At 33.5% G+C, this 5,519-nt stretch overlaps 1 long non-coding RNA gene across 1 annotated transcript; it reads right to left on the bottom strand.

Annotated features, from left to right (window-relative positions):
* Positions 1 to 2,851: 2,851 nt before the first annotated feature.
* Positions 2,852 to 4,115, bottom strand: LOC141609052 (uncharacterized). Its single transcript, XR_012527170.1, has 2 exons — positions 3,683 to 4,115; positions 2,852 to 3,280 (listed from the first exon to the last, which is right to left on the bottom strand). It is a non-coding gene; the product is annotated as an uncharacterized LOC141609052 (long non-coding RNA).
* Between the last annotated feature and the right edge of the window lie 1,404 nt (positions 4,116 to 5,519).

The raw sequence follows: 5,519 nt of genomic DNA, 5'->3' as shown, positions 1-5,519 counted from the left end.
TCAATTTCTGCAAAGAGCGACATATATTAATGAAGTATATAGACAACCAACCTATCTTTATTTGGTGAATATCAAAACCTTGTTTTGTGATTCTCAAACCTTGTTCAGTGAATCTCAGAGCTTGTTCAGTGAATCTTAGAGCTTGTTGATTTTAAACCACTTATAATGACCAAGTTTCACAAAAAAAGCTCTAAGATTCACTGAATAATGTTTGGGATTCACAAGATAAGGCTTTATTTTCGTATACTAATGAACTTACCTCAAAATATTCACTTTTGGTCCATAAACTATCATCGTCCAAGGCACTCAACCACTTCAACAGAAAAACTCCACAATCATAACTAGACAAAAAAAACAGTAAATGCTTTAAAATCAACAAGCTCAAAATAATAACTATTGATCTGTTAACAAAAGGAAAAAGATACATGCTTACATACCTTATTTTTTGTTGAGGGACTTCGAGATTGACAAATTTGTTCGTGTGCATGAACTGTTAAGATTTATATGACTCTCCCAAATAGATGAAACATGATGTATCTGAAAAAGAAAAGGCAATAATAAGATCAAAATATATTTTGGAGTATACTTTTAAAAGAAAAGGCAATAACAATATTTTGGAAAAAAAAAAATCATACAAGCTCTTTGGCATGCTTGTTGTCAGGATCCACATTAACAGCCACGCATGAGTCAAGGATGAAATTTTTTCCCTACTTTATATCACAGACACAAGCCCACCAATGCTGCGACAGCGTGTTACTATGGAAAGGGATAAAAACCTGAGATAGTAAATGTACAAGACAAACCAAGAGATTAATGCTATAATAAGGAAAATAAGGTTCAATCAGATCTACATAAAGCAAAATGAATGGCATTCTTACAGTCCTCCTGCAGATGCTGCTTGGACCTGGAAGAGTATCTGCAAGATTAAGGAACTGATGAAGAGTGCCTATACTGATGGACATTGGTAACCTGATGTGAAGGGATATAATGTTAGAAGTGGATATAATTGGTTGAGAGTGCATCAAAACAAACCTTAGTGGTATAACACAGTCTGGAGTAACTGGAATGTCCCTAAACATTCTTTTATATCTTGGATTACCATGCACAATGGGATGAACACCAGGGAAAAACTACACAGGTTTGGTTCCTGCAGCACAGATACATGCTGTATTTGTGAGAATGCAAAGGAAATTATGTCACACCTCTTCTTTGAATGTGAATACAGTAAAATTGTTGTATCTCTCATTGAAGATTGGTGTGGGGCTTGCATTTCGATATCTAGTACCATGGTTGATGGCTATGGCAATGCTGGTGGCATACTGTTACAACGGGTATATGCTCTTGTTCTCTCTGCTTGTATTTATCATGTCTGGGAGCAGCGGAATTCAGCTAGGATTAATAGCAATATTCTTGCTCCATCTGTGGTGGTTCAGAGAATTAAAGAAGTTATAAGGCAAAGAATTAAGTTCAAATGCACAGCCAAATTGAATAGACGGGATGAAGTCTGGTTAGAAAAGTTGGGAATTAGATTGTAAGTTTGATCCTCATGGGGTTCGAACTAGGATACATATAGGGCTCTTGCTTTGTATGTTATAAGGCCTTGTAATTTGGTTCATTTTTTCATATATATATATATATATATATATATATATATATATATATATATATATATATATATATATATGAGGTGAGATCCGGTGAGAACGACCATTCGGTGAGAACGCACTAGATACATTAGAATATATATAAAAAGTGCACTTTACTTTTTTTTTTTTTTTTTTTTTTTTTTTACCAAATCTCATATACACTTTTAACCAAAGTAGGTACACTTTTTACCAAAATTTTATATACGCATTTTAAGAATGTAGATACACTTTTTTTTTTTTTTTTTTTTACCGAATCTTATATACACTTTTAACTAAAGTAGGTACACTTTTGACCAAAATTTTATATACGCATTTTAAGAATGTAGATACACTTTTTTTTTTTTTTTTTTTTTTTTACCAAATCTCATATACACTTTAGACACTCGTAGGTACACTTTTTCATGATTTCTAGATACACTTTATAACAATCCAGGTACATTTTTTTCCAAATTTTTTTTTACAGTTACTAGATACATTAAAATACATTTCACATACGTTTTTTTTCTACCAAGTCTCAGATACACTTTAGACACTCGTAGGTACACTTTTTCATGAATTCTAGATACATTAAAATACATGTCAGATACGTTTTTTTTTTTTACCAAATCTCAGATACACTTTAGACACTCGTAGGTACACTTTTTCATGAATTCTAGATACACTTTAGAACAATTTAGGTACATTTTTTTTCCAAATTTTTTTTACAGCTACTAGATACATTAAAATACATGTCAGATACGTTTTTTTTCGTAAATCCAGATACACTTTAGACTATTATAGGTACGCTATTTACATAAATTCTAGATACAATTTTTTTGCATGCTAGGTACACTTTTTACATAAATTTTAGATACGTTTTATAGTGATGTAGATGCATTTTTTCTCATCCTAGGTACACTTTTAATCACATAACAAATAGTATAATTATGCCCAAGATTTATTAACAGGTACACAAAATTTATCAACACCTCACTAACAACACACCTACTACCACTAGAATTTAGCTAAATGAGATCGTATACTATGAAAAACTACACTAATAAAACAACAATTAAGCTCGGAAAGTTATTATCAGTAATGAAAAACTACACTTCATGGAGAAATATACTGCAATTCTGGACGTAAAAGCAGGAGGAATCCTTAAAAACTTTTGTTCCTATGGCAGTCAAAATAGAGCTACTGGATATCAACCAAAAGACACGGACTAGAATCAATCTAACAGTACATCATTACTTGAACTGAATTGTTATATCATCTCATAACGCAGTATACTACATGTCGATTTCAATCAATTGCAGTAGGTGTCCAAACAGCTGATTGTAAAAGAGAGTATACAATGTAATTGGCGAAACACAAGTCTATCAGTAAGGCTATGATACAAATTAGGATCAACAGAGAAATTAGTGATGGTACAAGGGATCGGATTGTTGATAGATTTGAACAATACAATAGCTCTCTCTTGGTTCTCAGGAATAGAATCAGGCAACTCCTCCAAATCAGGCATTTTAACTTGGTTCCAAACACCATTCATAATCACATTTTCCGGTACTGCTTCTTCATAACTCATTGACAGATCTTCCTACCTTCGACAATCAAGCTCGCTTTTTGCTGTATGTTGACTTTCTTTGTGTCTCCTGACAAAAGTTTGCGATTTAGTTGATATTTTGACCTTTCATTATTTCTGAATCATTTAAAACTTGCGATTTAGTCGGAGATGCGGTCATCTAGCTTTTAGAGTTCAAAAAAGCTGCAATTTATTACTCAGACACACGCTCATAATTTACCTTCTAAGATTACGCATCAACAATCCCAATTAAAAACGATGAAAAAACATCAAAATCAAACACTCCAATCAACACCATTTCCCTAAAACCGATCACACTAATTCACAAACCCATTAGACAAATCCTAAATCAAACAAAAAACCATCTCACACAATCATCAAAACTGAAATGATCAAAAACAATAAAAATTCGCTAAAATCAAACTCTAAAATCAACAAAACTAAAAAATTTAGGAAACGAGAGAGAAATTACAGTAACGAAGTGAAGGAAAAGAGCTAGCATGACGAACAACGGGCCAGTAATAAGAGCTATTAACGGCCCAAGGCCATGGAAGAAGCATGAATCCAAGCTTGTAGAAACGACGAGCTGACTATTGAAAGGATTCCACGGAGTTGAGCCGACATCAGGGAAGTTCGCGACGACGATTTGAGATTTTGGAGATGCACGATGATGGTTGATGCCGACAACTGTCAGGTGCACGTGCGTGGTTATTGTGGCGTCAAGGTTTGTCGTGTCGAGTGTAAGGAGAAGGCTCAGAAAGTTGATTCCTCGCCGGAGTTTTTGCGATCGTCGCCGGAGTTTTTGGGATCGTTGTCGGAGACGACGACGGGGTGGTAGGTGGTGATAGGGGGATTTGAGTTTGAAGAAGGATGTGATTGGGAGAGGATGAGAGATGAAGTTTGGTTGTGAGAAATTAAGGACGCGCGTGATTTTTATTATATAAAGGTCGTTCTCACCGTTCTCACCGAGTGTTCGTTCTCACCGGATCCTAAATCTATATATATATATATATATATATATATATATATATATATATATATATATATATATATATATATATATACATCTCACATTTTACCAAAAAAAAAGGAAAATAAGGTCCATGATTCACAAAATAAGGTCAAGGATTCACAAAACAAGTTCACAAACTAAGGACAAGGAGTTCACAAAATAAGGTGCAGGATTCACAAAATAAGCTCCAGGATTCAGGAATTAAGTCCCAGGATTCACAAATAAGTTCACAAAATAAGTTCACAAAATAAGTTCCAAGATTCACAAAATAAGCTCCAAGATTCACAAAATAAGCTCCTAGATTCACAAAATAACGTCAAGGATTCACAAAATAAGTTCACAAATAAGGTCAAGGATACATAAAATAAGGTACAGGATTCACAAAACAAGGTCCAAGATTCACGAATTAAGTTCCAGGATTCACAAATAAGTTCACAAAATAAGTTCACAAAATAAGTTCCAAGATTCACAAAATAAGCTCCAAGATTCACAAAATAAGCTCCTAGATTCACAAAATAACGTCAAGGATTCACAAAATAAGTTCACAAATAAGGTCAAGGATACATAAAATAAGGTGCAGGATTCACAAAACAAGCTCCAGGATTTACGAATTAAGTTCCAGGATTCACAAATAAGTTCACAAAATAAGTTCCAAGATTCACAAAATAAGCTCCTAGATTCACAAAATAACGTCAAGGATTCACAAAGTAAGTTCACAAATAAAGTCAAGGATACATAAAATAAGTTCACAAAATAAGGTCCAGAATTCACAAAATAACGTCAAGGATTCACAAAATAAGTTCACAAATAAGTTCACAAAATAAGTTCACAAAATAAGTTCAAAAAATAAGCTCCAAGATTCACAAAATAAGGTCCAGGTTTCAGAAAATAAGGTCCAGGATTCACAAAATAAGTTCACAAAATAAGGTCCAGGATTCACAAAAATAAACTCCAAGATTCACAAAATAAGATCCAAGATTCACAAAATAAGCTCCAAGATTCACAAAACAAGTTCCAAACATATCAATGACCTACAAATAAGTAAAATAAACATCACAAATATCTGACTTTGTCGATATGGCCACCATCAACTGGAGTGTAACTGTCCTGTATGTATGGACCCCAAGTAACGGGGTTGTTTTCTCGATGAAGACCCTACAAGTCACAAGAAGGCAATTTTAGAAACAAAGCAACTTTAAGAACGCAAAAATACTTGAATATCAACATATAAAGGATTTGAGACTGACAAATATTGTTGTTGGCAAGTAGAGTAAATTTGTTCTACTGAGTGTGCACT

Source organism: Silene latifolia, chromosome 10, assembly GCF_048544455.1.
Source record: "Silene latifolia isolate original U9 population chromosome 10, ASM4854445v1, whole genome shotgun sequence".
NCBI lineage: Eukaryota > Viridiplantae > Streptophyta > Magnoliopsida > Caryophyllales > Caryophyllaceae > Silene > Silene latifolia.
The sequence above is the reverse complement of the archived record's forward strand: the minus strand, read 5'-3'. Positions and strand labels throughout refer to the sequence as shown.